The sequence below is a fragment of the Trachypithecus francoisi genome, unplaced genomic scaffold (assembly GCF_009764315.1).
Source record: "Trachypithecus francoisi isolate TF-2019V2 unplaced genomic scaffold, Tfra_2.0 Lachesis_group11, whole genome shotgun sequence".
Taxonomy (NCBI): Eukaryota; Metazoa; Chordata; class Mammalia; order Primates; family Cercopithecidae; genus Trachypithecus; species Trachypithecus francoisi.
This window is the reverse complement of record NW_022681456.1, coordinates 98,368,904-98,393,262: the sequence shown is the minus strand read 5'-3', so window position 1 is coordinate 98,393,262 and position 24,359 is coordinate 98,368,904. Positions and strand designations below refer to the sequence as shown.

The 24,359-nt window shown below is 40.7% G+C and overlaps 1 pseudogene; it reads left to right on the top strand.

The window, feature by feature from the left end:
- The first annotated feature begins 562 nt into the window (after positions 1 to 562).
- Positions 563 to 23,699, top strand: LOC117090890 (annotated as a pseudogene).
- The last annotated feature ends 660 nt before the right edge of the window (positions 23,700 to 24,359 follow it).

The window sequence follows — 24,359 nt, the reverse complement described above, 5'->3', positions numbered from 1 at the left end:
GATTTTTTATGAAAAAGGGAATCTTTGTCCTTTTTGATTCATAATTAAGCCAAATTTTCTTGTAGAAAATAGGTTATTGTTAAAATAGAATTTTGGATCAAGCCAATGTCTGTGGAAGATAAGAATAATTAGAAAATTAATTTTCATGTGTTAGGGTTTTGTTTATGTCTAATAATCAATCATTTGCTAGGTTTTATCACCCAGGGAGTAAAAACAGCTCCTCAAAGCAGTATTTTTCCAGCTTTTCTTACATCTCTGTGGGAACACTAATCCTGTTTTAAATGTTTCACAAAGAATCTTGGGCTTTTTCTCTAGAAGTTGTTGCTCAGGTTCTCCATGAATTAGCGCTTTGATTACCACCAGTTCCATTTTCCTACTCTGGCTCAGATGGAGATCCCCTTGTGAACCCAGTAAGCAGCTCTGTTGCTGATGCTTGCTGATTGCTCTGCTGGTGATATTACTGATGATCCATGAAGCTTATTCCAAGGAATACAATGTTCAGAGTTGAGACTGCTGATGTTTGCTCCAGGATTAATGAATAATATCAAATATCCCTGTCGAGATGCCACCTCTTCTGTTGAGAGCCATCAATGTCTCTGCCAAGTTTGCTATCCGATATCAAGAATCCTACGTTTGTACAGAAGCCGTTATTTATTGTTGCTGTTGCAGTCCCAGCATCCAATGTAGCTAGAACCTTTTATTATGGATGTCTAGATGGAAATTTAGTGAAACGTGTCTTTTAAGCATTTCTAGATTTGTAATTACAATTACCTCAATCTAGTAGTCAGTCATAGGTCCATGGAAAACTGGCCTGGATGATAATTTGATTGATCAAGTCATCAACATTCAGAAAGCATTTTCCCTAAGCAAAATATTGTGCCTTGAGTCTCTTTTGTTGTATGAAAAATTTTTTTGGAGGTGTCTCCAAAACCTCATATAAACAGACCCATTGCTAATCTATCCTGCAGCTTTCTTTTGTTCCTTATGTTGATAACAAGTAGTCAGTCATCTTCAGCATTGTTGATCCCCCTTCTTTTGTACTTTTCACATGTACTTCATTACCAAATCCTATGTACATTCTGCCAAAAAATTTCTTTCCTTTACAGCCCTGCTTTTCCAATTCTACTGCACTGCCCTAGTTTAGAACTTCATCACGTTCACAGAGACCAGCAGTTTCAAAGTGTTATCTGCAGATTTCATGGTCCCCAAAACACTTATAGGGACTCCCAAACCTATTTTTACAAGAACATGAAAAAAATGTTTGTCTTTTTCACTCTGTTGACATTTGTATTAATGATGCAAAGCAACGGTGCACCCTGAGCACAAATTAAGAGAATGCTACCAAACTGTATGAGCAGCTATTTGATTTGATTTGATTTTTTTTTGAGATGGAGTCTCACTCACTCTGTCGCCCAGGCTGGAGTGCAGTGGTGTGCTCTTCGCTCACTGCAACCTCCACCTCTCGGGTTCAAGCGATTCTCGTGCCTCAGATTCTCTAGTAGCTGGGATTATAGATGTGCACTATTATGCCCAACTAATTTTTGTATTTTTCGTAGAGGCGGAGTTTCACTGTGTTCACCAGGCTGGTCTCCAACTCCTGACCTCAAGTGATCTGCCCGCCTCAGCCTCCCAAAGTGCTGGGATTACAGGCGTGAGCCACCACATCCAGCCCTATTTTATTCTTCATTGCCACACACTTACAGGGAAGAAAATGAGTTTCACTGAAGAATGGTTTTGATGGAGTAGTAAAAATTATTTATTTTACTAAATCACTAATTTTACTAATCTTACTAAAATTATTCATTTTATTAAATCCTGTGAGTACACATTTTTTGGCCTCATTTTACTAAGTTCCTCAAATGATTTCAACACTTATATCCAAATTAGAGCCCCTGGTTTCCTGTATTTTTTTTTAAGAAAGCAATAACACAAAAATAAAAACTGTGATGTTTAATAATAATTTTATATGATTCATTATAATTTGTATGATTAAAATTCACTTGCAGTTAAAATTCACTTAAGATCTTAGATTTCCCCAAAGTATCATGAAAATTAATATACTTATATTGGTAAAAAATAAAACACTGGAAAGTAGATGGTAGTATGTATGGATGTTTATGCATATATATGTATTTTTTATTTTATTTTTCACCTGTAAGCTCTTTTACTGGGCAAACAAATTATAAGCAGTATTTTCTTCTTCTTTTTTTTTAAAATTATACTTTAAGTTCTAGGGTACATATGCATAACGTGCAGGTTTGTTACATATGTATACTTGTGCCATGTTGGTGTGCTGCACCCATCAACTCGTCAGCACCCATCAATTTGTCATTTATATCAGGTATAACTCCCAATGCAATCCCTCCCCCCTCCCCCCTCCCCATGATAGGCCCCGATGTGTGATGTTCCCCTTCCCGAGTCCAAGTGATCTCATTGTTCAGTTCCCACCTATGAGTGAGAACAGGCGGTGTTTGGTTTTCTGTTCTTGTGATAGTTTGCTAAGAATAATGGTTTCCAGCTGCATCCATGTCCCTACAAAGGACGCAAACTCATCCTTTTTTATGGCTGCATAGTATTCCATGGTGTATATGTGCCACATTTTCTTAATCCAGTCTGTCACAGATGGACATTTGGGTTGATTCCAAGTCTTTGCTATTGTGAATAGTGCCGCAATAAACATACGTGTGCATGTGTCTTTGTAGTAGAATAATTTATAATCCTTTGGGTATATACCCAGTAGTGGGATGGCTGGGTCATATGGTACATCTAGATCTAGATCCTTGAGGAATCGCCATACTGTTTTCCATAATGGTTGAACTAGTTTACAATCCCACCAACAGTGTAAAAGTGTTCCTATATCTCCACATTCTCTTGTTTCCTGACTTTTTAATGATTGCCATTCTAACTGGTGTGAGATGGTATCTCATTGTGGTTTTGATTTGCATTTCTCTGATGGCCAGTGATGATGAGCATTTTTTCATGTGTCTGTTGGCTGTATGAATGTCTTCTTTTGAGAAATGTCTGTTCATATCCTTTGCCCACTTTTTGATGGGGTTGTTTGTTTTTTTCTTATAAATTTGTTTGAGTTCTTTGTAGATTCTGGATATTAGCCCTTTGTCAGATGAGTAGATTGCAAAAATTTTCTCCCATTCTGTAGGTTGCCTGTTAACTCTGATGGTAGTATCTTTTGCTGTGCAGAAGCTCTTTAGTTTAATCATATCCCATTTGTCAATTTTGGCTTTTGCTGCCGTTGCTTTTGGTGTTTTAGACATGAAGTCCTTGCCCATGCCTATGTCCTGAATGGTACTACCTAGGTTTTCTTCTAGGGTTTTTATGGTATTAGGTCTAACATTTAAGTCTCTAATCCATCTTGAATTAATTTTTGTATAAGGAGTAAGGAAAGGATCCAGTTTCAGCTTTCTACTTATGGCTAGCCAAGTTTCCCAGCACCATTTATTAAATAGGGAGTCCTTTCCCCATTTCTTGTTTGTCTCAGGTTTGTCAAAGATCAGATGGCTATAGATGTGTGGTATTATTTCTGAGGACTCTGTTCTGTTCCATTGGTCTATATCTCTGTTTTGGTACCAGTACCATGCTGTTTTGGTTACTGTAGCTTTGTAGTATAGTTTGAAGTCAGGTAGCATGATGCCTCCAGCTTTGTTCTTTTGACTTAGGATTGTCTTGGCAATGCAGGCTCTTTTTTGGTTCCATATGAACTTTAAAGCCGTATTTTCCAATTCCGTGAAGAAACTCATTGGTAGCTTGATGGGGATGTCATTGAATCTATAAATTACCTTGGGCAGTATGACCATTTTCACAATATTGATTCTTCCTATCCATGAGCATGGTATGTTCTTCCATTTGTTTGTGTCCTCTTTGATTTCACTGAGCAGTAGTTTGTAGTTCTCCTTGAAGAGGTCCTTACATCCCTTGTAAGTTGGATTCCTAGGTATTTGATTCTTTTTGAAGCAATTGTGAATGGAAGTTCATTCATTATTTGGCTCTCTGTTTGTCTGTTACTGGTATATAAGAATGCTTGTGATTATTGCACATTAATTTTGTATCCTGAGACTTTGCTGAAGTTGCTTATCAGCTTAAGGAGATTTTGGGCTGAGACAATGGGGTTTTCTAAATATACAATCATGTCATCTGCAAACAGGGACAATTTGACTTCTTCTTTTCCTAACTGGATACCCTTGATTTCTTTCTCTTGCCTGATTGCCCTAGCCAGAACTTCCAACACTATGTTGAATAGGAGTGGTGAGAGAGGGCATCCCTGTCTTGTGCCAGTTTTCAAGGGGAATTTTTCCAGTTTTTGCCCATTCAGTATGATATTGGCTGTGGGTTTGTCATAAATAGCTCTTATTATTTTGAGGTACGTTCCATCAATACCGAATTTATTGAGCGTTTTTAGCATGAAGGGCTGTTGAATTTTGTCAAAAGCCTTTTCTGCATCTATTGAGATAATCATGTGGTTCTTGTCTTGGTTCTGTTTATATGCTGGATTATGTTTATTGATTTGCGAATGTTGAACCAGCCTTGCATCCCAGGGATGAAGCCCACTTGATCATGGTGGATAAGCTTTTTGATGTGCTGCTGAATCCGGTTTGCCAGTATTTTATTGAGGATTTTTGCATCGATGTTTATCAGGAATATTGGTCTAAAATTTTCTTTTTTTGTTGTGTCTCTGCCAGGCTTTGGTATCAGGATGATGTTGGCCTCATAAAACGAGTTAGGGAGGATTCCCTCTTTTCAATGATTGGAATAGTTTCAGAAGGAATGGTACCAGCTCCTCTTGTACCTCTGGTAGAATTCAGCTGTGAATCCATCTGGTCCTGGACTTTTTTTGGTTGGTAGGCTATTAATTATTGCCTCAATTTCAGAGCCTGCTATTGGTCTATTCAGGGATTCAACTTCTTCCTGGTTTAGTCTTGGAAGAGTGTAAGTGTCCAGGAAATTATCCATTTCTTCTAGATTTTCTAGTTGATTTGCGTAGAGGTGTTTATAGTATTCTCTGATGGTAGTTTGTATTTCTGTGGGGTCCGCGGTGATATCCCCTTTATCATTTTTTATTGCATCTATTTGATTCTTCTCTCTTTTGTTCTTTATTAGTCTTGCTAGCGGTCTGTCAATTTTGTTGATTTTTTCAAAAAACCAACTCCTGGATTCATTGATTTTTTTGGAGGGTTTTTTGTGTCTCTATCTCCTTCAATTCCGCTCTGATCTTAATTATTTCTTGCCTTCTGCTAGCTTTTGAATGTGTTTGCTCTTGCTTCTCCAGTTCTTTTAATTGTGATGTTAGAGTGTCAATTTTAGATCTTTCCAGCTTTCTCTTGTCGGCATTTAGTGCTATAAATTCCCTCTACACACTGCTTTGAATGTGTCCCAGAGATTCTGATATGTTGTATCTTTGTTCTCATTGGTTTCAAAGAACATCTTTATTTCTGCCTTCATTTCGTTATGTACCCAGTAGTCATTCAGGAGCAGGTGTTCAGTTTCCATGTAGTTGAGCGGTTTTGATTGAGTTTCTTAGTCCTGAGTTCTAGTTTGATTGCACTGTGGTCTGAGAGACAGTTTGTTATAATTTCTGTTCTTTGACATTTGCTGAGGAGTGCTTTACTTCCAATTATGCGGTCAATTTTGTAATAAGTGCGATGTGGTGCTGAGAAGAATGTATATTCTGTTGATTTGGGGTGGATTGTTCTATAGATGTCTATTAGGTCCGCTTGGTGCAGAGATGAGTTCAATTCCTGGATATCCTTGTTAACTTTCTGTCTCGTTGATCTGTCTAATGTTGACAGTGGAGTGTTGAAGTCTCCCATTATTATTGTGTGCGAGTCTACGTCTCTTTGTAAGTCTCTAAGGACTTGCTTTATGAATCTGGGTGCTCCTGTATTGGGTGCATATATATTTAGGATAGCTAGCTCTTCCTGTTGAATTGATCCCTTTAGCATTATGTAATGGCCTTCTTTGTCTCTTTTGATCTTTGATGGTTTAAAGTCTATTTTATCAGAGACTAGGATTGCAACCCCTGCTTTTTTTTGTTCTCCATTTGCTTGGTAGATCTTCCTCCATCCCTTTATTTTGAGCCTATGTATGTCTCTGCATGTGAGATGGGTCTCCTGAATACAGCAGACTGATGGGTCTTGACTCTTTATCCAGTTTGCCAGTCTGTGTCTTTTAATTGGAGCATTTAGTCCATTAACATTTAAGGTTAATATTGTTATGTGTGAACTTGATCCTGACATTATGATATTAACTGGTTATTTTGCTCGTTATTTGATGCAGTTTCTTCCTAGCCTCGATGGTCTTTACATTTTGGCATGTTTTTGCAATGGCTGGTACCGGTTGTTCCTTTCCATGTTTAGGGCTTCCTTCAGGGTCTCTTGTAAGGCAGGCCTGGTGGTGACAACATCTCTAAGCATTTGCTTATCTGTAAAGGATTTTATTTCTCCTTCACTTATGAAACTTAGTTTGGCTGGATATGAAATTCTGGGTTTAAAATTCTTTTCTTTAAGAATGTTGAATATTGGCCCCCACTCTCTTCTGGCTTGTAGAGTTTCTGCCGAGAGGTCTGCTGTTAGTCTGATGGGCTTCCCCTTGTGGGTAACCCGACCTTTCTCTGTGGCTGCCCTTAAGATTTTTTCCTTCATTTCAACTTTGGTGAATCTGGCAATTATGTGTCTTGGAGTTGCTCTTCTGGAGGAGTATCTTTGTGGCGTTCTCTGTATTTCCTGAATTTGAATGTTGGCCTGCCCTACTAGGTTGGGGAAGTTCTCCTGGATGATATCCTGAAGAGTGTTTTCCAACTTGGTTCCATTTTCCCCCTCACTTTCAGGCACCCCAGTCAGATGTAGATTTGGTCTTTTTACATAATCCCATACTTCTTGCAGGCTTTGTTCATTTCTTTTTCTTCTTTTTTCTTTTGGTTTCTCTTCTCACTTCATTTCATTCATTTCATCCTCAATCGCTGATACTCTTTCTTCCAGTTGATCGAGTCGGTTACTGAAGCTTGTGGATTTGTCACGTATTTCTCGTGTCATGGTTTTCATCTCTGTCATTTCATTTATGACCTTCTCTGCATTAATTATTCTAGCTATCAATTCTTCCACTCTTTTTTCAAGATTTTTAGTTTCTTTGCGCTGGGTACGTAGTTCTTCCTTTAGCTCTGAGAAGTTTGATGGACTGAAGCCTTCTCTCATCTCATCAAAGTCATTCTCTGACCAGCTTTGATCCGTTGCTGGCAATGAGCTGCGCTCTTTTGCAGGGGGAGATGCGCTCTTATTTTTTGAATTTCCAGCTTTTCTGCCCTGCTTCTTCCCCATCTTTGTGGTTTTATCTGCCTCTGGTCTTTGATGGTGGTGACGTACTGATAGGGTTTTGGTATAGGTGTTCTTCCTGTTTGGTAGTTTTCCTTCTAATAGTCAGGACCCTCAGCTGTAGGTCTGTTGGAGATTGCTTGAGGTCCACTCCAGACCCTGTTTGCCTGTGTATCAGCAGCAGAGGTTGCAGAAGATAGAATATTGCTGAACAGCGAGTGTACCTGTCTGATTCTTACTTTGGAAGCTACCTCTCAGGGGTGTACTCCACCCTGTGAGGTGTGGGGTGTCAGACTGCCCCTAGTGGGGGATGTCTCCCAGTTAGGCTACTCAGGGGTCAGGGACCCACTTGAGCAGGCAGTCTGTCCATTCTCAGATCTCAACCTCCGTGTTGGGAGATCCACTGCTCTCTTCACAGCTGTCAGACAGAGTCGTTGGGGTTTGCACAGGCCTCTGCTGATTCCCCTGTTGTTTTTTAGCTGTGCCCTGTCCCCAGAGGTGGAGTCTACAGAGACAGGCAGGTTTCCTTGAGCTGCTGTGAGCTCTACCCAGTTCGAGCTTCCCAGCAGCTTTGTTTACCTACTTAAGCCTCAGCAATGGCGGGCGCCCCTCCCCCAGCCTCGCTGCTGCCTTGCGGTTAGATCGCAGACTGCTGTGCTAGCAATGAGGGAGGCTCCGTGGCAGTGGGACCCTCCTGGCCAGGTGTGGGTATAATCTCCTGGTGTGCCCGTTTGCTTAAAGCGTAGTATTGGGGTGGGAATTACCCGATTTTCCAGGTTTTGTGTGTCTCAGTTCGCCTGGCTAGGAAAAGGGATTCCCTTCCCCCTTGCGCTTCCCAGGTGAGGCAATGCCTCGCCCTGCTTCAGCTCTCCGTGGTCGGGCTGCAGCAGCTGACCAGCACCGATTGTCCGGTACTCCCCAGTGAGATGACCCGAGTACCTCAGTTAAAAATGCAGAAATCACCAGTCTTCTGTGTCGCTCGCGCCGGGAGTTGGAGACTGGAGCTGTTCCTATTCGGCCATCTTGCTCCTATAAGCAGTATTTACTAATATGTGTTAATTTGTTCTCCAGGTGTTGAAAAGTATCACTTTATACTTTTATTTTACACGCCCCCCCCCCGCTTTTTTTTGAGATGGAGTCTCACTCTGTTGTCCAGGCTGTAGTGCAGTGGCATGATTGGCTCACTGCAACCTCCACCTCCCAGGTTCAAGTTATTGTCGTGCCTCAGCTTCCCAAGTAGCTGGGATTACAGGCATGTACCACCGTACCTGGCTAAATTTTGTATTTTTTAGTAGAGGTGGGGTTTTACCATGTTGGCCAGGCTGGTCTTGAACTCCTGGCCTCAAGTGATCCGCCTGCCTCAGCCTCCCAAAATGCTGGGATTACAGGCATGAACCACTGCACCTGGCCTATTTTACACATATTTTTAATATTCTGTGTGACAAAATAGGAAATATGCATACCTTTTGCTATGTACCAAAGTATGATGGTTGTATTGAGAAAAAGTGCTGTGTGATTGATTTGTGAGCTGAACTGCTTCTCCATGAACCATTTTTACTTGAAAAAATGCTGGTAGACCAACTATGGTTGTTCAAATTTGGTTATTTGGTGGAAATTTTCTCAAAAAACGAACAAAGCAAGCCTGTTACTTTAAAAAACCCAACTGACAGTATTTGCTGCCAATGGTAAATTCTGAGCTTTCAAATTTTAAGAATTTTGGAAATTTGTATGTGGCACTGTGAGCTTGACAGCCTCCTAATACTTAAAGATTTTTCTGGTAAAGTCAGTGGTAATATTAACAAAAGTGTGACAGAGTCAGGATCCACACCCAGGCATTCCAACCCTAGAGTCTGTGCTTTTAGAAAGTTTACGGTTCTTCCTTCCCAGGCTTTTCTACAGAACAAATGAGGTCTAAACCCCTCAGCATGGCTCTGACAGTCTTTGCATATAATCAATTTTCCTTTCATGCTTAGTTCGTTTCCTTATTGAGCCTCCCATTCTCTGCAAGTTTAATTGTTGTGTGCTATTCCCAGTAAAAGGAAGTTGACTCTCAGAAACTAGAACGTGAATGTCTTACTGCTGTGAAACATAGGCAGCATTAGATGAGGAGTAGGAAAGCTGATTGAGGGATAAGAAGGAATGAATGGGTGATGCTGATTAGCAGAAAATCTCTGGGGAACCTGGTGAGCACCTGGGAATGCAAATGTGTCTGTATATTTAAGTCAGATTAGGTAGAACGTAGGCAGTCTACAAGAATGAAAGGAAATAGTAAGTCCTGGATTTAGGTAGATAGAGATTGATTTGACAGACCATCCTGAAATCAGGCAGACAATTTGGATGGCAGGAATCAGAACCCTGACTGGTCCGTGCTGTAGTTTGGATATAGTTTGTTTGTCTCCACCAAATCTCATGTTGAAATCCCACCCCCAGTGTTGGAGTTGGGGCCTAATGGAAGGTGTTTTGGTCATGGGGGCAGATCCCTCATGAACAGATTAGTGCCCTTCCCCGGGGTGAGTTCTCACTCTATTAGTTCCTAGGAGAGCTGGTTGTTAAGAAGAGCCTGGTGCCTCTGCCTGCCTCTCTTTTCTCCTCTCTTGCTGTGTGATCTCCACACACACCAGCTCTCCTTCACCTTCTGCCATGAGTGGAAGCAGCCTGAAGCTCTCACCAGATGCAGATGCTGGTGCCATCCTTCTTGTATGGTCTGTAGACTTGTGAACCAAATAAATCTCTTCTCTTTATAAGTTACTTAGCTTCAGGTAGTCCTTTCTACCAACACAAAATGGACTAAAATAGTCAATAATCTAGATAAGGAATTTAGGAAAACTTAGTGCTTAACATTGCAAAAAGTAATGTAATGCTGAATCAAACCATTGCCTCTGGCAGTGAACTTCCATTTGCTTCTTGTTTAGACTGGAGGTAATCACTTAATTAAAACAAAATTTTTTTTTTTTTTTTTTGAGACAGGGTCTCACTCTGTTGCTCAGGCTAGAGTACAGTGGCAATCAGAGCTCATGGCAGCCTCAAACTCCTGGGCTCAACAGATCCTCCCACCTCAGTCTCCCAAGTAGCTGGGACTACAGGTGCATGTCATCATGTCCAGCTAATTTTTGTATTTTTTGTAGAGATGGGTTCTTGCCATGTTGCCCAGGATGGTCTTGAATTTCTGGACTCAAGGGATCTTCCCACCTCGGCCTCCCAAAGTGCTGGGATTATAGGCATGAGCCACACTACCTGGCCTATGATCACTAAATTTTATGAACAATTGAAGTTAAGTGAGTAAATCAGTTTGAAAAATTGTTAAAGAGAATTCCAATTATTGACAGGTGTGTTTGTGTGTGTGTGTGTGTGTAGTTGAGCTAAGGATCAAGGTCATGGATTAATATTTTAGGTATAAATGGATACACAGAAAGGAATGTAAGAATGTAGATCTGAAAATCTGTTTACAATCAGGAGACGGACAGGTAGGGCAAGAATAACATTGGTAGAAGCTCCAACTGAAGCCACTATGTCTAATCAAGTAAGAATGGCACAAGCAACTGGCAAATTGCAAACAGCAGGTCTAGGTCACGTTTGTCAGCATCAAGGGAGTTGGCAGTAAGTTCGAAATAGTCATGGGAATACTACGAGTCTGTGATCAACCATAAGATGAGAATAAATTACCAAGAAACTAGAGTGCCACTTAGGAATCTCAGCTATTGAAGACCTGGAATACAGGTCAAAGCCTCAGAAACAGGAGAACAAAGTATTTAGTGAGAAAATGGTACCCAGAATTTTAATGAGATCATCCCCAAGACTGACTTGGTGCTGAGCTCCCAACCAAGGCTGTTTCTATCCCTCTTTCCAGGACCAACATTAGAGTCAGAGTCTGGAATAGGACTCGGGGTCACAAGGTCCTAATTTGAAATAAGCAATGGCAAGGACCTAGGTGGAATATTGTTGCAGAATATTAGTAATATAATTACATTACTAATGCTGACAAAATCGAAACAAGAACATTTCTAATTTCTAGAAACATAGATATCAACTCGCTGAGTATATGTTAAGTAGAGAAAATAATATTAACGTAAATTTGTCTAAAAGACTGCAGAAGAGTGGGTCAAAGTAAATTTCTATGTTAAGTAAAAAAGAAGTGAGTTTTGTATCTTTAGCTGTTAATTTTTGTTGCTCTATATTTGGATATTTAGAAGATACTTATTTGTTAGTGTATACAACTATAATATAGGCCCTTGAAAATGAAAAAAGGACTGTTATATTCCATTATTAACCAGTTTTAACTTTTAGCTGGACAAAAATATAAGGATTCCAGGTGATGGTATGTGACAATCCCTTATTTTGAGATTTATCTTCCAACAGAGTCCACAGCTTTGTGGGCGTTTGGAGCGTCTCTTCTACCTTATTCTACAAGTCCTTCGCTTCTCAGTGGGAACCCCTAGGGTTACCCATCTAGGGGTAATGTTTTTGAGGTTTATGGGTGGATAAATACACTCCTTTTTTGGACCTCTTTATCCTCTTTCCCCACTAACCAGACAATTTAACACTCTGCTCCTCTCCCTCAAAATTTTACCTTTTCATGAGTCATTCATTCCCACTGGGGACAGCTCTTTTTTTTTTTTTTTTTTTTTTTCTTTTTTTTTTTCTTTTTTTATTTTTTATTATACTTTAAGTTCTAGGGTACATGTGCATAACGTTTATATCATGTATAACTCCCCAATGCAATCCCTCCCTCCTCCCCCCTCCCCATGATAGGCCCCAGTGTGTGATGTTCCCCTTCCCGAGTTGCGTCCTTTGTAGGGACATGGATGCAGCTGGAAACCATCATTCTTAGCAAACTATCACAAGAAGAGAAAACCAAACACCGCATGTTCTCACTCATAGGTGGGAACTGAACAATGAGATCACTTGGACTCGGGAAGGGGACAGCTCTTTATAAACTATAAGTGAGATTTCTATAGGACAACTGCCTCTTTTAGCATATCTCTTCTGTATCATAATGCTACAATTACCTGTTTTTTTTCCTATCCAGCTTAAGTCAGATAACCAAGTGCCCTATATTTTTATAATGACTCACAGACACGATGGGTATTTAAAGAAATAGGCTTATTAGCATATGTTTTAGCATAAATTTGTGTGTGTATACACACACATAGACACACACACACAAACACATAAATGAAAAACACTGTGACAATTCTCCATGAATCTCTTTGTGTTTCTGAACATCTATGCCTTCGTTCTGGATTATTCTTTCAAGGATGTTCACATAGACAACAGTCTTGGTACACAGAGATAGTGTCTTCCCTAGGAACAAAGAACATACATGCTTCTTGTTCATTATAAAATACTTAAGTCTCTGAAGCTTTGGTTCCTCTCCTGTAGTGCAATCCACCGCGTATGCAGATATTAGCTTCATGACGTTATCTGGTCTTCATGATGCACTGTGGGAATTAGGAACTTGGCACAAGGAAATGCTGATACTATTGCTGAAATAAAGTCCTTTGCAGAGGTGGGACCAGGGTGAGACAAGAGAGACACATAGGTGAAAAATTTAAGGAGACATTCTTTTTAAAGGCTGATCTGCACTTCCATGGATCTTGAGAGTAAGAGCCTCCTCAAATTGCTCACCGTAGGCACCGCTCTTGCCTTACTCTAGTCCCACTCTTTTGTGTTTGACCTAGGAGTCCCCTGTCTTCTGCAAATATGCGTGATACTGTGGCAGGCTGTTTTGTTACTTTGCAAATAGAGTGAAATCTCAGACTCTTTGCGGTTCTTGTCAATTTTGGCAATGAGGATGGGATGTGGATGAAGATATGGCTTTCTTGAAGAAAAACAGTAAGAGCTGTGTAGGTTGATTAATAGGATTTGAAGGAAGTCCATGGGAATTGGTACCAAACATAACGACCACATTGTATGATCACCTGAGCCATAAATGATCTTCCCATGATTTTCTGTTACTGTGGAGGAATTGGGGATGTGCTTGTAGGCCAAGTGCCAGGAAGTAGGTTCAACAACTGTTACATCAAGTGTGCCCTGTTTGCTAACTACTCTGGGTGGGGATATTTCTTTGCCAATCTGGTGATTAACCTCAAGTGTGCTCCATTGTAATAACTAGTACTAAGATTTGTCCTGGGTGGGTAGAAACTTCCAACATCTTTCAGACAACAGTCGTAGAGATACATTTTGAGATTATCTTCCATCAGGGGTTACAGATTTGTGGGTGTTTGTAGTGACTCTTCTATTTTATTTTCAGGCCCTCAGTATCTCAAAGGGAGCTAAAAGGAGAGAAGTCTGTGGTTGCTATAGGCAGAAATCAGGTGAATCATTAGAACTTTGGCCGGTTCTCGTGGGAGAGAAAAGAGCAGGATGCATATTGAGGAAGAATGGCAACAGCTGGTCTGTCTTACGGCTCAGTTAATCAGTTTATCATCCCAACCTTAGATCTATCTGGAGATGATAGTAAATTGCTCAGAATTTTTTGTTGCGGCTGCTCTAAGGGGGTTTTGGCCTCTTAGAGCCGAGGGGAATTTTTATGAGACAGATGAGGAGTCCCTAAACCTGAAATAGATGATGTCAATAATGATAACCCTGCCGTTGTTTGCTTTGGGTCAAACAAAAGGATTGACGTTCATTTGGAAAAGCAGCAAGCAACTGCTATCCACTTCAAACTGAAAGTGAATGTGCCTTGTTTATTGGCACAAAGCCACTTTGTCCCTCTGCATCCCCTAATCCCTTTTTTCCCTTCTACCCTGAGCTCAGCTGGGTTAAAGAGGAAGGCGGAAGGTGACTAGGGATGGGGCTGAGGTCTCGCCTCATAAGGGGGACCAAAGGTCATTTGAAGCCACCCAAGAATGCTGAGAAACTGGAGCAGTGAGGGCCTTAAACTTTTATGATTTGATGGCTATTGGAGCCCAAGTCAATCTCCTGCTCACCCTGTGGGAGGAGGGGCCACTAAATTCATTTGATGGGGTTTGGGCAAGGTTCATAATAGGAAGGAAAAGTAGCATAACCTTGTGGTGGTTCCAATTCAATATACTGTTTATGTTGCTTCTACATGCAAATGTATGGTAGGAATTGATCAATTTTTATATATATAAATGAATATCGATTTATATATATATAAAATATGCTTATATTTTTCTATACTATAAATGTCAGAGGAAATTTTCTTAATTGGAGAAGAGTATTAGTACCTCTGGGACTCCAAAACTCTGATAAGCCCCTTGACTACAATTCTCTGTGATTGATGATATTGCCAACTGGGACATCTGGCAAAGAGGGAGGCATGCCACTTCCATGATATGGTTACTAGGCACACTGTTTGAAAAGCAGCTACTAGATTGCTACTGGGCACTTTTTGAAACGTGAGCTATGGAGGCCTTGTGACTTTCTGGCTTGATATCCTATTTTGGGGTGGGTCAACTTGGACTCAATAACTCATAAAGTAGGAAGGGTCTAAGAATCCTCACTTGTCAAGTGGAAATATTATATTCAAGAATGCAGCTGGCTCATTGCCAGAGGATCTTTTCAGTTCACAGGTATTCTCTTGCCCTAGTCAGTTACACCTGGTAGATTGGTGATCAACCGCAATTTACACAGCAACCGATAATTCATGAACTTTTAGGTTTTCTCTAGTTTTCTCCATTAATACCATTGAATTTGTATTTTGGACTATGTCTGTATCTATAGGGAAAATTTCTAGCTGGAGAATTCTTGGGTCAAAGTACATGCTTATTTGGTTTTCATTCTTTTATTTAAGGTAACTAAACACTTTAGAGTCCTTATTAATGTCAGAACTGGCACTGATGTTGCTCTCAGTCTGTTTCTTACTGATGGTTAATTGAGGAATATTTGTAAAACTTAAAATACACAATGATACAATGAAAAACCTCTCACCGCTTTCCCTAGCCACCCAGTTCTCCTCCCTGTAGGTATGCAGGGCTATCCTTTCAGAGATATTTTGTGTAAATACAATCCAAATGCATTTATAATTTTCCCCTGCCCTAGTTTTTTTTTAAAACTGAAATGATTTTAATACTATTTTGTATCTTTTTTATTTTAATATTATGCTTTTGAGATATTTCCATATGGGTGTATGAAGAATCCCCTTATTAGTTTTTCATGGCTTCATAATTTTATAATATATGGGTATTCCTCACCATACCCAATTTGTCCTAAACATTTTTTTTTAACTTAGCTGTCAATGATAATACCATGGACAAGATGGCCAGTTGGGTTTTTCTATTGCTGGATAATTAGTCTCAAATTAGACTTTTTGTTTGGTGGCAATCTTTTGCCTCCCTTAATTTCTCAGTGATTGCACTTTATATAACGGGGGCTCCATCACAGGTTTATGCACAAGTTAATATTAATACTCTTCATGGCCGGGCACAGTGGCTTACGCCTATTAATCCCAGCACTTTGGGAGGCTGAGACGGATGGATTACTTGAGGTCAGGAGTTCTAGGCCAGCCTGGCCAACATGGTGAAATCCCATCTCTACCAAAAAATAAAAAAAATAGCCAGGCATGGTGGTGTACGCTTGTAGTTACAACTGCTCAGGAGGCTGAGGTGGGAGAATCACTTGAACCTGGGAGGTGGAGGCTGCAGTGAGTTGAGATCATGCCACTGTACTCCAGCCTGGGTGACAGAGTGAGACCTTATCTCAAAAAAAAAAAAAAATACTATTAATAATCACCCTGTCTATTATCTGACTTATTTTACATTGTTCATAACACAACCTTTTGCTCTTTTATTCCAGGTGCTGAATAAAGGGTTTCAAGGTTACTACTGTATGCCCCAAAATTGGGCAAGGAGCTTTAAGAGGGAACTTTAAGAGTTTGCCAGAGAAAACTCAAGATGTTTCTACATGAAGAAAATGGTTTCAGACATTTGACATTTTTATTTTTTGCCTACTCTTTGTGATGGTTGTTAGCAAAGACCTAGAGTGGTTGTATGGCTATTTGCAAAGGCTGAGTGTGAATTGATATTGGCTCAACTTGAAAACTTTGATATTTGATGTTTGTGTTCAAAATTGGAAACAAAGGTGTTTAAAAGGATGATATATGATTATGGGTGGCATATAAGACTTTGCAGAACTTACCTGCGTACTTACATATTTTCTGCCAAAATAGTTGTTATGATGGTAACCTATGCTTGGCATGTTTATCTCCATACCTTCTTTGGTTTAAAGTTTATTCTAATTAAAACCTTAATTAGTAATATTTGTATTTACCGGTAGCTTAGCTGTCTGAGTGTAATCTCATTTTGTTTGTTAATTGGTTTGCATTATTAGCTCATTTTAAATTACCAAGAAAAGTCCTGAAGACAAGTGAACATAATTAAATTGGAGCATAGGTCACTTCTTACTGCCTCTTTTTCCAGTGAGCAGAGAATTTCTGTAGACAAAAACAAGGTCTACTTTAAAGAGAAATAATTACGGTTTGTATTTTAAGTAAGGATAAATCCTATTGTATTTAAGATGATAGCTGTGAAATTTGATTGTTATGAAATATGAAAAGGTAAAAGTGAGACTTATTTGAAGATTCATGCAATAATCTTCTTATTTGAGCAACATTTAAGACTTCATAGGGGGTGCCTTTTGGTAAAGAAGCAGAAACTTTGGAGTTAGATAGACCTGGGTTGGGGCTCGGATTTGACATTTACTGTCTCTGAGATCTTGGTTAAATTACAGGTTGAGTGTCCCTCAGCCAAAACGCTTGTGGTCACAAGATTTTTGTCAGTCTGGAATATTTACATATGCATTATGAGCTATCTCAGGGATGGGACCCAAAGCTGATCACAAAATTTATTTATATTTTCTATATATCTTATACACATGGTGTGCAGGTAATTTTAGACAATATTTTAAAGTAATTTTGTGCATGAAACAGAGTTTTGACTGTAACCTGTCACATGAGGCCAGGTGTGAAATTTTCCACTTGTGACATCATGCCAGTGCTCAAAATATTTCAAGTTTTGGAGAATTTCAGATTTGAAATTTTTAAATTAGGGATGCTCAACCAGTATTACCCTTTCTAAGGCTCAGTTTTCTCATCTTTAAAATGGATATAATAGCAGCTGTTTGATAGTATGTTGTTAGAATTAAATGAGATAGTGTATGGCAAGTAGCTCACACACCTTAGGCACTTAAAAAAAGTTAGTTTAGTTTTCCTTCTAGTCTTTAGATGATTCAGGGAGGATAATTAGAAATTATAAACAACAACAAAACTCCACTTGTGAAATCTTTCTCCCATGTATGTCACTTAGATAAACACAGCCAGGTTTTCTGCAGAGAAGCATAGTCTTTGTTGTCAGTTTGACTGTAGACTTATCTTAAACCAAACAGATTATGGGCTTTAAAATGGGTTGTGAGTAAATAGACTGTGAGTAAATACGCTGTGAGCAAGAAAGTCTTGACTATCACTATAGATAAAACATTTGATGTGCAGATTTGCCTGATCTAACACTTTTTTTTTAAATTATAGAAATGTAATTCTGTATTTTCACAACTAAATTAATCTTTTCTCCTTCTGGTTAATTGGGGAATTGTTTTTTACCTAGAATAATAAAACATATGATATGATCAAGTTCAATAATGTACTCTTCAAATTGATGAAACAGTTCTTCAACTAGTCTCACATAATTATACCGCACATTTGAAAAGTATTCATTTCTTATAATATGACATTTAAATCAATGGTTAAAAATGAGCACACAGACAGAATATGCCAACAAATCTTGCTTTCCAAGGTGGCGGTGGAGAAGAGGTGGGAAGTAGGAGGGAGAAGGGGAATTGAGAGGTAGCTAAATCTCTAGATCAATGAAAGTAATTAAAAAATAATCTTGAAAAATTTGATAAATAATTAGTGCTAACAAACTCAATAGAAATCAAAATTAGTTAATATACTTAAACAGGAAAAGAGTCTCACAGATAAAAGAGAATGGCCATTTATTTATTTATTCAACAAATATTTATTTAGTGACTATGATGTAAAAAATAGAGCTATAAACTAAAGAATATGTGGGCTAATTGAAAAATATGTATTTATGGCAGAAAGAAGTGAAGTCAAATATTTTATTCAGTTTACAAATGAAAGCCTCATAGATGTAGCTAAAATTACCATCCTAATTATTGTAAAAATTACTACTTTTGAAATGAAAATATGTAAAAACATGACAAATTTCCCCCACTCATTCAACTCCATTTTTCATAGTACCTTTTGTGCCTATCCTTTCCAATCTTTTCTTAAATTTTATACAGACCCAGTGAAAGACATATACATTACACACACATATATACACGTACACTCTCGTTACCAATTTTCTGTATTTGTTCTTACACTGTTATAAAGAACTACCTGAGACTGCGTAATTTAGAAAGAAAAGAGGTTTAATTGACTCACAGTTCCACAGGCTATACAGAAGACTGTGGAGGTCTCAAGGAACTTATACAATCATGGTGGAAGGCGAAGGGGAAGCAAGCATGCCTTTGCATGGTGGCAAGAGAAAGAGAGAGACAGAGAGAAGGGGAAAGTGCTACACAGTTTCAAACAACCAGATCTCTAGAGAACTCTGTCAAAGGACAGCACTAGGGGGATGGTCCTAAACCATCAGAAACCACCCCCATAATCCAATCGCCTCCCACCAGGCCCCACCTCCAACACTGAGGGTCATAATTCAACATGAGATTTGGGTGGGGACACAGAGCCAAGTATATCATATACCTTACTTCACAAAATGAAATCATACTATAATATTCTATAATACTAGCTTTGTAATTAATGTTATTATATTCATGGCTAGTGTCCTAGGAAAAAATGCTAGGTTATAGGGAATGCATATTTTATAATTTCATGGACAAATTACTTTCACATAGGTTATATTAATTTAGATTAGGAGATTTCCAGGTTGCCAAACACTCCTGCTAGCATTGGATGCTATCTTCTTAAATCTCCCCATTTCCATTGGCAAAAATTATAAAGGTTTAAATTTTTTGGTAGCCAAATCTGTGAGACTTTTCTTTACTAATTTTGGGTTTCCAATTTTACTTAGAAAGCCTTCCCCTCGGCCGGGCGCGGTGGCTCAAGCCTGTAATCCCAGCACTTTGGGAGGCTGAGACAGGCGGATCACGAGGTCAGAAGATCGAGACCATCCTGGCTAACACTGTGAAACCCCGTCTCTACTAAAAATACAAAAAACTAGCCGGGCGAGGTGGCGGCGCCTGTAATCCCAGCTATTCGGGAGGCTGAGGCAGGAGAATGGCGTAAACCCGGGAGGCGGAGCTTACAGTGAGCTGAGATCTGGCCACTGCACTCCAGCCTGGGTGACAGAGCGAGACTCCGTCTCAAAAAAAAAAAAAAAAAAAAGAAAGCCTTCCCCTCACCCTGCATCAAACAGTTGTAAAGTATTATCCTATCTGTATGTATTAATATTTTAAAAGATACATTGCTTATATTGAGTCTTAATATTTTGTTTTATGTATGTTGAGAGATTATAAATTCACTTAAATGACTTCTGAATTCATAACTAGTCATCTTAATACCTGACAGAGCAGGAGCATTGCCATCTTGGACAAGCCTCTCATTCTAAAGTTCACCTTAATAAAAAAGTCGCCTAAATCCAAAGGGCATCAGTCTAATGGCTAAGGTCAGGATAACCATAAACCACAAGCAACATCTCCAACCAGAAACATTCCAAACTCCTCCCTGAGCAGAGACATACTAGCACCCAGACAACCCCCCCACCGGCCGGGAAGACGCCAGCCTTGAGATAACCCTACTCCAAGTCAGAAAGATGTCTGCCCCAAGATAACCTCCCCTCTCCCCAGAGACATTCCAACCCTGTGACAAAACTTCTCCCTCACACAGAGACATTTCAACCCTGTGATAAAACTTCTCCCTCACACAGAGACATTCCAACCCTGTGATAAAACTTCTCCCTCACACAGAGACATTCCAACACTGTGATAAAACTTCCCCCTCACACAGAAACATTTCAAGCTTCTAATAAGCCCCCTCACCCTAAAACCAATATAAACTCTTAGTCTGTAAGAGAAAGCGCTCCTGACTGAAACTGGCCAGAAGCCTCTCTCATTTTTTATTTAAAGTAAACCTGTCTTTAACTTCCAGCTGTGTTTTGTGTTTCTTTCCTCTTTAACTCTTACAATACCATTTATTGAACCATACATGGTCCTTTTTGATGTAAGAGTCAAAAAGAAATTGTTTAGGCAGATAGGGTAAGGAAGTCCTTAGTAAGGTTTTCCTTTTAATGAAAAGCAGTCCCCAAATCATTTCTTTTCTAACAAACAGCAGCCTTTAAAATCGATCTGCAGACACAGATAAGCAAGCTGGAAACTTGCACGGGTGAATGCCAGTAGCTGTGCCAATAGGAGAAGGCTACCTGGGGGCTAGGCATGTTCAACCTGGTGGCTCCATCTTCTCTTTTGTCAACCACGTGTACAGTAAGGAGCAGGCAACATGGCGCCTGCCAGATAGAGATTCCATCTGCATAATGAAAGATTAGGATTGGGTGGTCAGCTTCTTCCTGTGCTATGTAAATGGCACACTTAGTCTAGCCAATCTGTGGGCCCTATGTAAATCAGACACCGCCTCCTCAAGCTCCTCTATAAAACCCCATGCATTTCAGTACAGAACAGGAAGATCCACTGAAGGCCCCCTCTCTCTCTGTAGGAGAAAGAGCTATTCTCTTTTTGCTTTCTGTTGCCTGTTAAACCTCTGCTCTTTTTTTTTTTTCTTTTTTGAGACAGAGACTCACTCTGTAGCCCAAGCTGGAGTACAGTGGTGCGATCTTGGCTCACTGCAACCTCTGCCTCCTGGGCTCAAGCGATTCTCGTGCCTCAGCCTCCAAGTAGCTGGGACTACATGCTACATTTTAGTTTTGTTCCCTCACTTTGCTTTTGTGTCCCCTTTTCTCTCTGCCTCCTCCGTCATCTCTCCCTTTACCTCATTTTCAGGGTGTATGTGTCTGTACACTCATACACAGTTCCTGTATCTCATGATGGTAGGGTGGATGCCTGTGTCTTTGTCTCTCTGTAACTTTCTGAATGTTTATGTCTTTTTCTGTTACTGACTCTAATTTTCTCCATTTTTCTTTCTCTCCTTCTGTCTCTTTCCAGATAAATGAAATGCTACCTGAAGTTGACTGTTGTCTGTTATAGCAACATCCAAAGGACAAACCAAGAAACTAAGTATTCCACAGCACAGTCACTGAAACATAAACCCAACCACTGCATTCATAACTCTGAAGGCAGCCCAGCTCTTGACCACATAGATCCTTTATGCTTTTATCATCACAACTTTGGAGAACAACTTCAACTACTGTTTTGAAAAAGTGTTAATGCATTGATTATTAATAGAGATTTGGGGCAAAAAACACTTACCTCTTCATCATTTTTGCCTCCTCCTTACTGGAAATAGAATTGCGACCAGCATTTAACAACAGGTAGAAAAAGGGAATATTCCTGGCTCAGACTTCCCAGATACCATTCAGACAATCTTGAAGAGATTTGGGAAGTCTCAATACCTCACAGTTTTTAGAGTTTTGACAGAGCAGAGACCTATTTTTCAGTGTGAAATCAAGGCCAAATAGCCTGGAAAAGTAGATGATGGTACAACTTGCATTTCATGTTCCTTCTTTGTGGAAAGGATGAAAAACCATCAGTGATAATTTCCAGTCTCAGTTGCAGGGAGGGGTCTGGACATGAATCAGGTCCTGCTGATGAGAAGCACTTGAAGAGTGGGGAGGCAGAGGAAGAGGGAGTTGTCTTCCTGACAAGCATGCTCTGGCTGCAGGTTGACATGGCTGGCCTCAGCCTTTCCCTTTCTAGGCTCTGACTTTGTGGGTGTGAGGCTTTCAGGGATGCCAGCCGCAGCAGTGGGAGCAGCAGCTCCAAAACTCTGAATGCTAGCTAACTGGTGTGACTTTGATACAGTAGTGGCTGCCTGACTTTAGTTTGTTCCATATGCTTGGGACAGGCCTGCTTTCTACCCATTGTACCAGTCCTCTTCACTCTAAAACCTGCTCTTAGTGGCCCTGCTCTGTTGCCTGCCACTGCTGCCTGGCCCCAGTGGTTCGCTGCACCTTAAAGACAGATTCCAGACGCCGGGAACTCACGCCTCCAGACGCTATGTCAGCCAAGGCTCCGTGGTTCTGGCCTACAGTGGCGGCCTGCACATCTCCTGCATCCTTGTGTGGCTGAAGGAACAAGGCTATGATGTCATTGCCTACCTGGCCAACACTGGCCAGAAGGAAGACTTCAAGGAAACCAGGAAGGCGGCATTGAAACTTGGGGCCAAAAAGGTGTTCATTGAGGGCGTCAGCAGGGAGTTTTTGGAGGAGTTCATCTGACCAGCCATCCAGTCCAGCACATTGTATGAGGACCACTACCTCCTGGGCACTTCTCTTACCAGGCCCTGCATCACCCGCAAACAAGTGGAAATCGCCCACTGGGAGGGGCCAAGTATGTGTCCCATTGCCCCACGGGAAAGGGGAGCCATCAGGTCCAGTTTGAGCTCACCCGCTTCTCACCAGCCCCCCATATAAAGGTCATTGCTCCCTGGAGGATGCTCGAGTTCTACAACTGGTTCAAGGGCCGCAGTGACCTGATGGAATACACAAAGCACCATGGGATTCCCATCCTGGTCACTCCCAAGAACCCGTGCAGCATGGACAAGAAACTCATGCATGTCAGCTAGGAGGCTGGAATCCTGGAGAACCCCAAGAACCAAAAGCCTCCAGGTCTCTACACGAAGACCCAGGACCTGGCCAAAGCCCCCAACATCCCTGACATTCTCGAGATCGAGTTAAAAAAGGGGTCACCGTGAAGGTGACCGACGTCAAGGATGGCTCCACCTACCAGACCTCCTTGGAGTTCTTCACGTACCCGAAGGAAGTCATGGGCAAGCACGGCGTGGGCCGTATTGACATCGTGGGGAACCGCTTCATTGGAATGAAGTCTCAAAGTATCTAGGAGGCCCCAGCAGACACCACTCTTGACTACACTCATTTAGACATCGAGGCCTTCACCATGGACCGGGAAGTACACAAAATGAAACAAGGCCTGGGCTTGAAATCTGCTAAGCTAGTGTATACCGGTTTCTGGCACAGAACTGAGTGTGAATTTGTCCGCCACTGCATCTCCAAGTCCCAGGAGCGAGTGGAAGGGAAAGTGCAGGTGTCCGTCTTCAAGGGCCAGGTGTACACCCTCGGCCGGGAGTCCCCACTGTCTCTCTACAATGAGAAGCTGGTGAGCATGAACGTGCAGGGTGATTATGAGCCAATGGATGCCACCGGGTTCATCAGCATCAATTTCCTCAGGCTGAAGGAATATCATCGTCTCCAGAGCAAGGTCACTGCCAAATAGCCCCCTGTACAATGAGGAGGTGGGGCCTCCTCAATATGCAGCACCCCCAAGTGCAGGTGCTAATTGTTGTGATAATTTGTAATTGTGACTTGTTCCTCCCAGCTGGCAGTGTAGTGGGGCTGCCAGGCCCCAGCTTTGTTCTCTGGTCCCCCTGAAGCCTGCAGACGTCATCATTGAAGGGAAGGGTGTGGGGCAGCTGTGGTGGGGAGCTATAAAATGACAAAAGATAACTGCCCCCCCCAAAAAACAACTGCTCTTAGTTTGGACAGTAAACTTAGTAACCCTATCTCTAATTCTTCCAATAATTTTGTAAGTACCTAATTACCTGCATTTAAATTCTTTCTGTTTGAAATGCCTAGAGTAGTTACTGTTCCCTTTATTGAATGCCAGCTGATGTCAAACACAGACAAAACCAGATGGTGGTTAAAGGTAATAAAGACAGATTTTATTCAGTACTAACTCTTGTAATAGGGGAGACTAGCCAACGTAACCTGAGCTCAACTCTGCTGTAACAAAAGGTGGGAGACTTTTTAAATATTGGGGTGTGCTGAAGGAAAAACACTGACGAGTGTGGGGTATTTGGTCTGTGTCACTAGGCTATCTAGGTTTGTTACTTGGTGCTTATCTGGAGGAGAAACAAACTTCTTGCATCTTTATTAC